Genomic DNA, 11,233 nt, shown 5'->3' with positions numbered 1-11,233 from the left:
CGTGCAGCTCCATAGCACGGGAGGTAAAAGCGCAGGCTTGTTGGGTGGGCGTATTTGTTGCCCTCTATTGAAGCGTGAGGGGGTGTCCAGATGATCTGAATGTAACCGTTTGGGGAGTGGTTTTTTAGCACTCGCAGTGAAAGTCAGGACACCCAACCCGACTGGTAATTCCAGTAGGCTTGCTGGAAATCGTTGACTACCCTCCGAACTCCTGGTTGAGTGAGAGCCAAAGTGGTGGCTGACTCTTCTGCTGCCGTCATTTGTGGGACCTAAGCGAGGTACACGCAAGGAGGTTGGTTCTGGAGATAGCCACGATGATGGCGTATTGCTGCCCTCGATGTTTGCAGGCGTCTGTGTAGATAACTGCGTGATCCCCACCGAGGGCGGTGTGTAGCGCTTGAGCCCGTGCTTTTCGGTGACCCTCCTCATGTAAGGGGTTCAGATTTCTAAGCAAAAGGAGCATCTTTAGTTGTAGTCGCCAAGAGTCTGGGAGTACGTCAAGCAGAGTGACATTCTGGGCTGCCCAACTAATCTGGTGAAGCTTGCGCCTACCCACCGCAGTTCTGAGTCGGACCTTCTGGTTTGAAGGATGGCCTTCTATCAGCTCTTCCACCGTGTTGTGGAGTCCCGTGCTAAGTAGCCTGTGTGTGGACGCACTCATGAGAAGACCAATGGCCTGCTCGACCACCTTTCTAATCATTATATAAAGCATCTCTATGTATTCCTTGTCGAGAAGAAGACATGAGGTTGACGTAAGTGACTCTCGAGAGGACAAAATTTTCAATTAATCGAAAGGCACCGGATTCCTTTAGGCCTCGCTTCTTGGTGGCAACTCGCCTGATCATGTGTATGATTTTATTAATGCTGTTTTTGAGGCGATGCAAGGAGACGTCACTCTTGGTGTAAGCTTTCAAATGTAGGCCCAGGATCTTGATGCTGGGGCTTGGAGTGATGGTCTGGCCATCAAGGAGTATTTGAATGTATTCCTTGATTTGGCGCGAGGGCGGACGACAAGGAGCTGTGAATTTTTACGTGAACACTGGAGGCTACCGGCTTTAGCACATTGGCGTACTAGAAATGAGATGCCATACATTGGTGTGAGCTTCCTTTAATTTTAAGTGCAATGCACTTCTTAAGCGACCCTGAACCTGCGTCCACCGGTGATGTCCGCGCACGTGGAGATGGGCGCGCGCAGCCTGGCCGCTGACGTAGCACATACCCACGTGGGGGATTGGCCAGGAATCTCCTCGTCTTCCTTGGCAACGGGGGGAGATGGGCGCGCGCTGCCTGGCCGCTGACATGGCACATACCCACGTGGGGGATTGGCCAAGAATCGGGCGTGAGAAGGGCTAATGCACCTGCTTAAAGGAGTACTGACACGAAATTTCAAAGCTGAGATCCGCTCTAGCAATCAAGTACAACGCCAACACAAATAGGTGTCTGTGAATAAATGCATCTTTCTTTCTTTGTAGTTGTGTGTGTGTGTGAGATCTCTCTTTCGCGAACATTACCGAACCGCGCAAATTCAACTCGTGCATTCGCACTTTCACATTCTTCCCCTCGGGGAAATGCGGGGAATTTTTGTAACTCTTAGCACATGAGCAAGGTGCGCACACGGCCGCTAGACGGGCGTGAGTGGTCGCGTGACACTTTCACGTGGCATTCAGCGAGAACGGAGGGGATAAAACCGTAGATGTACTTGGTGAGTACACCACCTGTCTTTTCTGTCTTCGCTTGGGCTCGTAGCTAAATCGGCATGACAACGGGCTCTCGCTTTGTTAGTCTATTAGTTCGAGGTTCGATTCCCGGCGATGCCAGTATATTCTTTTCAAGCAAGGCTTTTTACCTCTGCCCCCCAAGGGTTCTTTCGCGACCTTTGGTGACACCAGAAAACTCCAGCGAACAAATAAAAGAATTTACTGGCACCGCCGGGAATCGAACCTCGAACTAATAGACTAACAAAGCGAGAGCCCGTTGTCTTGCCGATTTAGCTACGAGCCCACGCGAAGACAGGGAAGACAGGTGGTGTACTCACCAAGTACATCTACGGGTTTACCCCCTTCGTTCTCGATGAATGCCACGTGAAAGCGTCACGCGGTCACTCACGCCCGTCTAGCGGCCCTGTGCGCTCCTTGCTCATGGGCTAAGCGTTACAAAAATTAAATGAAGCTCGCATCAATGCATGGCATCTCATTTCTAGTACGCAATGTGCAAAAGGCTGTGGTCTCCAGTGTTCACGTAAAAATTCACAGCTCCTTTTCGTCCACCCTCACGCCAAATCAAGGAATACATTCAAATACTCATTGATGGCCAGACCATCACTCCAAGCCCCAGCATCAAGATCCTGGGCCTACATTTCGAGGCTAACACCAAGAGTGACGTCTCCTTGCATGGCCTCAAAAACTGCCTTAATAAAATCATACACATGATCAGGCGAGTTGCCACCAAGAAGCGAGGCCTAAAGGAATCCGGTACCTTTCGATTAATTGAAGCTTTTGTCCTCTCGAGAGTCACTTACGTCAACCCCGTGTCTTCTTCTGAACAAGGAAGATATAGAGATGCTTTATATAATGATTAGAAAGGCGGTCGAGCAGGTCATTGGTCTTCTCATGAGTGCGTCCACACACAGGCTGTTTAGCACGGGGCTCCAAAACAGGGTGGAAGAGCTGATAGAAGGCCATCTTTCTAACCAGAAGGTCCGACTCAGAAGTGCGGTGGGTAACCGCATGCTTCACCAGATTGGCTGGGCAGCCCAGAATGTCACTCTGCTTGACGTACTCCCAGACTCTTGGCGACTAAAACTAAAGATGCTCCCTTTGCTTAGAAATATGAACCCCTCACATGACGAGGGTCACCGAAAATCACGGGCTCAAGCGCTAAACACCGCCCTCGGTGGGGGTCACGCAGTTATCTACACAGACGCCTGCAAATATCGAGGGCAGCAATACGCCATCATCGTGGCTACCTCCAGAACCAACATCTTTGCGTGTACCTCGCTTAGGACCCCACAAATGACGGCAGCAGAAGAGGCAGCCATCACTTTGGCTCTCACTCATCCAGGAGTTCGGAGGGTAGTCACCGATTTCCAGCAAGCCTACTGGAATTACCAGTCGGGTTGAGTGTGCTGACCTGCACTGCGAGTGGTAAAAAACCACTCCCCAAACTGTTACATTCAGCTCATCTGGACACCCCCTCACGCTTAAATAGACGGCAACAAATACGCCCACCCAACAAGCCTGCGCTTTTACCTCCCGTGCTGTGGAGCTACACGAGGACAATCACCCGCTTGTCACGTTCAGGGAGATAGCCCAGCATTATCGCCTTCTGAGACAGACCGTACCTTCGCCTTACCGTGACCTTTTCAGAGAACAAAAAACTACCCTACGACTCATACAATCATGGCTCCTTCCCACAGCCTACGCGTATTCACCTAATGCATCCGAAACGCTACGACGCTGAATGCAGATTTTGCTCAGAAGTAGGAACACTCCGCCTTTAATCGGGGTGTGCGGCTTTAGCCATGAGCACCCTCCTCTCTTTCTGTCAACTACCCAACAAGAGCAATGGGAGATGCTGATGTCCAGCCGCTCTCTACCTACCCAGCTTCAGCGGGTGGACGGAACACAGGCGGCGCGGAGTGCATATGGGCGCCACAGAAGAAGGAATCACTCCACAGGGCTGCCCTCTGGGCCGTTCAGAAATCTAAACAGAAGTATTTCTTCCTCCTCCTCCTCCTTCTCTGCCGCAAATATCGTCGCCTCCGTCCGCGGCGCAGAGACGGAGAACTCAGATCGTCTAACACAGGGTTGGAGCTTACTTTAATTTTATAAAAAAGGTTTCCACTCTTGTGCTACACCAATACAATTCAACCAAATACCGTTCATGCATCATGCATTTATTTAACCTTACCAAGAATATCTCTTTGAAGTAATAAATGGTGTGGTTAAATGCATTTCACTTCTCTCTTGTTTTAATATTTGTGGAGCGATGTGAGGGAATTAAAGTGACGTCGCATGGGTAATCATTATGGGTGCCGTTTACAGCTTTGCTTTCCAACCGCATTCACGGGGTGGATTGGCGCGATTTTTTTTTTCATTCTTATTTGTACTGCGCTTCCACGGGCATGTGCGTGTGTGCTGGTGTGTGCGTGTGTGTGTGTGTGTGGGTGTGCGCGAGCATTTACGTACGTGTGTGGAATGGACTAGGCCTCAACAGCACGAGTCGGGAAGGCCAAGAATTACAGCACTACATTGTGAGTCACACGCCAATGCATTCGTTTGTACGGGAGAGCACTGCCCATTTGGTACAACTAATGACCATGAGCGCTAATTTCCGGACAGGACTACGTCTAGCAACGTTAAACGTTAGGGGTCTCGGGGCTAGAAGGGGGCAATGCCAATTATTTCGTCTATTTCAGGACAATGAGCTACACGTGGTCGCTGTCCAGGAAACTAAAATAAATAGCGAAGCGCAGTTGCTAGCCAGGGGTGGTCGCCCCGCCCGTAAACAGTAGTGAAAGTAGGGGAATAACAACCACCGAAATTCACCGTCATCGTCAGCGCCCTCATTACACGGTGGCATAAACGAGAAGCGGCGAATGCGGTTGCCACTCGGAAGTAAAGCCATTGGAAAGCAAAACGCTCCTCCAGCGGCAAGATGCCAGAGCTCTTCGACAAAATATGCGAGGATAAACAAAGCCTCGCACGCGTTCAACTGGATAATATGATGTCCGATTCACAACTCACAAACGTGCTTAGGTGTACCCGGATATTTTATTTCCATTGCTGGGGCAACTTCCATCGCCACGCTATCACGGGGGGGGGGGGGGGGGGGGGCTATATGCCACTTGTAAATGGCACTACACGCGACCATATTACTAGCGAACCAGAGCAAAATGTTTCAAAACGGGAACCTAATAAACCTAATGGGCGCACGTACATCAGCCAAACTGTCGCTTGAATACGCACAGCGGAATGGTGCGGAACATTTCGGTGAGACAAACGTTACAAACCAGGCAGTCGGTTTGACGCGAATTACATAAATTAACTGTGACTGTTGAAATGAGCGGTTCGGCTCACGAAACGACTACACAGCGTGACATGCGTCTACGGAAACTTCTGAAGATCGAAAAAGAGGGACTTCAGTACGCCTAGTGCAAGCATTTTTAGCAGCCTCCACCGATCTTCCCTAGAACAACTGGAAGGGAGCAAGCGCAATGAAGCCGCCACGCGTTCACAGGCCGCGTCAACAAAAGTAACTGCGGCAATCAACAAGTGCCATAGGAGAAAAGCAACTGCGGCCGCGTTTCCCGCCGGGTACTCAACCCCTCGTTTTTCCCTCTTCACCGTGACCCCTTTGCGAGCGACCGCCGAGAAACGCTTGCAGCGCCAAACAGGGACGGGAAAGGGGGGAGGTGCAGTTCTCGTTGTCTAATTTTGCACTTCCTTGACTGTTAAGCTGCACAGCGGCACCGCTAAATGTTTGCGACTCGTACACGCGCGTCCAAACTCGAGCTCATGATAAAACTTGTTTGCACTACTGTACTCACGAGTGCATATACTCAAGAGTGAAAGCACTCGCAAAACCAGTATTCATGAGTATATTACTCATGAGTACTGTGTACTCATGAGTACTGTGTACTCACGAGCACTGTGTACTCATTAGTACTTAAACTCATGAGTACTCATACTCATGAATGCTGTACTCATGAGTACTCATACTCATGAGTGGTGGTGTACTCATGAGTAGTGGACTTACCCCTGTACTCACTCGTCATCGTACTCGCTTTTTTCTGTGTGTGTACTCAATCATCATCGTACTCACTCGTGAGTTTGAGTATAAATGAGTGTACTCACGAGTGAGTACGCCGACCTATCCTCATTAGAGAGTCTATCAACCCTTAAACAATGTAAATTTGCCATGATTGTCCGGATTGATTTGTTAAAATAATAATTGTTATGATATAAATTCGGAGCATAAAAGCTGCCTTCAAGTACTCTGGACAACGCAGCCTGGGGCGCCATCGTGGTGGCGTAGCATAAAACGTGACATCGTATTTGCATGTGAATAAACGCACGCTGCGGATATGCGCTTTTTTGCAAGTAGCCATAACGGAAGCCAATTTCTGAAGGGAATGTATGCTATGCATAAAGCCTGAAGAAAGTATCCTCACGATCTTTCTGAGCCTCTTAAAACTACTCAGACGTTTGTGACATTTATAATTCATTAATTAATAAGAATGATGCCTTGGGCACAGAAAAAAATCATCTGATGCAAGTCAGCTCCGAAAAACAAATAGAACAAAGCCGCTTTGTTCCTGTTGAGCTATGCCCGTCTACGTAGCATAAGACTGTTGAGTCGTATTAAGAGCATCTCAAAAATACTGTGGGGAAACAACGCATTTGGAATACTTAGCTGTGCGCTTATCCTCACTAGTAAGCTAGAAAGAACGGGTTGAACGCAAGCTTCTGACCGGTCAGAAGCTTTCTTTAAGAAGAAAGTGTTCTTTCTCTCTTCGTGTGTGGAAAGCTTGTGGGCGATACAGCTTAAAATTATTCAGATGTGTCATCAGCTGGCAAAATAACTGCATTACTAAAAGTACCAAAGCATCAAATAGGGCGATTTCGAGCACAGGAATTGCTGCCCCTCACAAGTGGAGTGTAGCAGACGAAAGCGGCGCGAGTCCTTAAAGGTCAACTGCAACAAACTTCTCGCTCCCTAAATGCACTATTTTAGGTAGTATAACCTTAAAGTTGCTACCTGCAAAATTTGGAGGCCCAAATGCGCTTCGCTGCATCGTAAACGAAGATCAAAAACGCCATTTTCAAACCGAAACTGAAAAAAAAGGCCGGCCATTACGGACGGACGGCCGCAAGTGATGTACACTCAGGAATCCAGTGGTCGCAGCCGGCGGATTTTCCAACAGCTGCCTGTGAGAAGACGGCGCGCATTCGATGTATTTTGGGTCGTCTGTTGCTTCAGATATTTAAAACATGCGCGAAAAGGGGTTGGAAAGTTTGTGCAATCATTATTACTTCGTTGTGAGCTGCTGAGACGTGCCTGTAGTCGTCTGGTAAAACGAAAACACAGGCATCGCGAGACGTCGTGGCGAAGCTCGGTGCACGAAAGGCGGTGGTTTAGCGCTAGATGGGCACCAGCACAGCTCATACGCCCTGTGCCGATCGAACCATCCTGTGTTTGTGAGAGAGAGAGAGAAAAAAGCTAACGTCGGAGGGAAGTGCCGAAACATGCCGGCTAGGGTGTAAGAATTCGGTTTCAGCGCATGTTGTGAATGTTCAAATCCAGAATTTTATTATTTTTGTTTAGACGGGCAGTTTTGTTCCTGTTAGCAGGGTGCCCACTGTCATGTGTCAGGGCACCCCCCGAGAGGGGATGCACGAAAACCCCGAAAAATAGAAAACAACAAAGGAACGAGAATTTTGAATTGCTCGCCAGGAGCGCGCCAATCAGCAAGCGCCAGCGCCGACGCACCAAGGAATCCTGGGAAAAGGTGGCAGCACACTGGTCGGCCAATCGGGGAAGGCCACGCAGGTGACAAGTGGCGAGATGGCCATATAAGGACAGGGAGGAAGCAAGAAGCCAATTGGAGTCCGCCACGGGAAAACCCAGAGGGTATAAAGGCGTTGCGCACAAAGAGAAGGGGGCGGCAAGAAACCGAAGAAACCAGGAGGCGGCCGGAGCACTTGTGCTTCAACGAACGAGCCAGGGGGACGCGGCCAGGCCATCGACCACGCCATCCGAGCCTGGGCGGGAGCGGGCCGACTTCGCATCGGCACCGTCATCCTAGGTGCACCACGAACCTGTGTCTTCGTGGCCCCAGCGGCATCGGTCGGGCACCAGCGGCCAGCGTCCACGCTCCGTCAACGTTCGTATCGACGGCCCCGAAAGGCGACGTTCGTGCCGAGCCTACCTGGAACCTCCAGCGGCAGCGGCTACCAGGGGGTAGCCACAGAGGAAGGAAGTGAGGACGCGCGGAGCCCACGCCGTCCAAGGAGTGACCGCGCGCATCGAACGCCGGCACCGAAGCGAGAGGAGGACGGCTACCACCGGGTCGCGGCCACGCAACGGGTGCGACACGTCAGCGCCGACGACAGCGGGGTAGGCCAGTCCATTAGGGACATATTCGTAGGATACAACTAGGGAGTTGTAGTGAGAAAGAGCTCAAGTAGGACTTGACGTAATGAGTGAATTTGGACTGAAAGTGTAGAACTTTATTATAGAGACTTTTGAGTTTTGATTTGAATTGTATATGGAGCTGTTAAGTTAGGGGTTTGCATGTGAGTTGTATTTTGGGATTGTGGAGGTTTGAGTGTTTATCGTTTGTGTGTAGTTTAAAATATTTAGTGCTTTGCCTGAGGGTTTTTTTGGGTGTGCAATAAATGTATCTTGTTAAACACGTCGACGGCTTCCCTGTGTCCATTGCTCCGAGCTGGTTAAGACCAATCCACCATCCGTTCACGTGACAAGTAATTGGCGAGCATGTCAGGATTGATTTATCCTTACCCAGGATATTTCCATCGGGCCCAGTCACGTGTCTTACCAGCTGCGAGAATGGATCTGGGAAAGTTGGTGTCGTTGTGCAGCTCATTAGACTTAAGTAAGGAAGAGGCGATGGCTCTATTGGACAAATTCTCGCGTGAAGCAAACGAGAGGCTCGATAAGGAGAAGGAGGTGCTGGAAATGAAGTTGCGCTTGGCAGAGACAAGTGAACAGAGTTCTCGAGTAGAACTGGATACTACCTTGACAGGGGAGGCGACGCCGCGTTCAGGGAGCATATGCCCCAGGAAACTGATTGCACCGTTTGATGAAAAGCGTGACGATTTGGACGCTTATTTGCACCGCTTTGAAAGAATCGCCTTAGGGCAGGGGTGTAAACGGAGTGAGTGGGCCACAGCCCTGAGCATGTGCTTGGTTGGCGAAGCATTGAGTGTGTTTGGTAGGATGCTCGCGGACGAGTCAATGGACTATGATAAGGTGAAAGTAGCGTTGCTGCAGAGGTTCCGCCTTACCACGGAGGGCTTCCGCGAAAAGTTTCGTGCTTCCAAACCGGAAGACGCTGAGACAGCCAAGCAGTTTGTCGCGCGCCTCTCGACCTATTTTGACCGATGGATAGAGCTGGCTGGAACGGCCAAATCGTTCGAGGGTCTTAGAGAGCTTGTGATTGCCGAGCAGTTCTACGAGCGCTGCAGCCCGGAGCTCACGGTGTTCCTGAAAGAAAGGAAACAGAGAGGGCTGGCGGAAACCGTGGAGCTTGCGGACAGGTTCATGGAGGCTCAGGGCCTAATGAACTTAGCCAAACTAAAGCAGGAACCAGCCAAGTTATATGATCAGAGACAAAAAACTCGTGGGGAAGGGTCCTGGGCACCCCAGAAATGTTTTCTGTGTGGTCGGGTAGGGCATAAGGCCGCGGAGTACAGGGTGGGATCCCGTAGGGGCGCCCCGCCGACTGTATGTCAAACGTGCAATAAGAAAGGACACCGCACAGAGGACTGCTGGGTGCGTACCCAAGACAAAGTGGCGTGCATGGTATGCCCACGAGCCGGTCTCCCAATGGTTCCTAAGCAGGAAAAAGAGGTTCAGGCAGAGCGGGCAGAGGTTAGGGAGCGGTTGGTAGGGGATATAGGGCCCAGAATGCCGGTGGTACGTGGACAAATAAGGGGACAATAGGTGTCGGTGCTACGAGATAGCGGTTCGGATACGGTACTTGTCCGGAGAAGCTTGGTTAGAGATGAGGAACTTACGGGGAAAAACTCCGTTATCATCCTGGTGGACCGTACAGAGAAATGGCTTCCTGAGGCGGTGATTGAAGTCTCTACCCCTTATTACTCGGGAAAGGTGAGAGCCAAATGTATGGACGATCCATTGTAGGATCTTATACTGGGAAATATCGCAGGGGTAAGGAATGTAGATGACCCGGATCACAGTTGGAAGATCCAAGCGAGGAAGGGGGAATGTGAGCGAATGAGGCAGAATCACGGGCATCCCGTGGAGGAAGGTGAGGAAAAGATGGGAATGATATTCGTAGTACAAACAAGAGCCAAATGTAAAGTGGACAAAAGGGTGATTGCTATCAAGACGCCAGTATCGCAGGTGTTAGCAGTTACACCAGTGGAATTAGCGGACCAGTAGAAAAAGGATCCGTCTCTAAAACAATGCTTCCAAAAAATAGGAGAGGAAGTCAGACGAAACCGAAGCCGCACAGTGCATGAGTTTCAGCTGGTGTAAGGAGTCTTGTTTCGCAGATGTGTTTTCAGTTCGGGCAGGGAAGTGAGGCAAGTCGTAGTACCTAAGAATCTACGAGATTCTGTGCTTAGCCTCGGACACGACAGCATAATGGCAGGGCACCAAGGAGTGCAGCGAACTATGGCAAAAATAACAGGAGAGTTCTTTTGGCCGGGGTTCAGAGTGATGTCAAGAGGTACGTGCGGTCTTGTGACATATGCCAAAGGACTTTTCCCAAAGGAAGGGTAGGGCGTGTTCCGCTAGCTAACATGCCTACCATCGACCTACCGTTTCAACGAGTAGCAATAGACATAGTTGGACCGATAAAGCCGGCATCAGGGGAAGGCAACCGGTACGTGCTGACGCTAGTCGATATGGCCACCAGATATCCTGATGCAGTCGTTTTAAAGTCCATTGATACAGTTCATGTGGCTGAGGCGCTTTTGGAGATGTTTTCTCGATATGGGGTACCCAACGAAATATTAAGTGATCGAGGAGCAAACTTCACGTCAGAATTTGTGAAAGAGCTCAACCGGTTGATGTCCATCAAGCAGCTCCTTACTACACCATACCATCCAATGGCAAATGGCGTGGTCGAACGATTTAATGGCACGATAAAAAAACATGATACGGAAAATGCGCCACGAGAGACCGAAAAACTGGGACAGATACTTACCGGCCCTACTGTTCGCGTATCGGGAGGTGCCCCAAGCTAGCTTGGCATTCTCCCCATTTGAACTGTTGTATGGAAGGATGGTCCGAGGGCCGTTGACAATTCTTAAGGAATTGTGGTCAAGTTCGGCACTGGACGAGGAAGTGAAAACTACGTATACCTACATCCTACAGCTAAGGGAGAGGCTTGAAGAAACTTGCCGATTAGCGCACGAAAGCTTGGATAAGGCAAAGGAGAAATATAAGAATGCCTATGACCGTAAGGCTGTAGAGCGCAAGGTAAAGGTTGGAGAGAAGGTGTTGATATTCCTGCCATGTG

The sequence above is a fragment of the Haemaphysalis longicornis genome, unplaced genomic scaffold, assembly GCF_048455015.1.
Source record: "Haemaphysalis longicornis isolate Haplotype H1 unplaced genomic scaffold, Haemaphysalis longicornis Haplotype H1 scaffold_1, whole genome shotgun sequence".
In the NCBI taxonomy this organism is placed as follows: Eukaryota; Metazoa; Arthropoda; class Arachnida; order Ixodida; family Ixodidae; genus Haemaphysalis; species Haemaphysalis longicornis.
The sequence above is the reverse complement of the archived record's forward strand: the minus strand, read 5'-3'. Positions refer to the sequence as shown.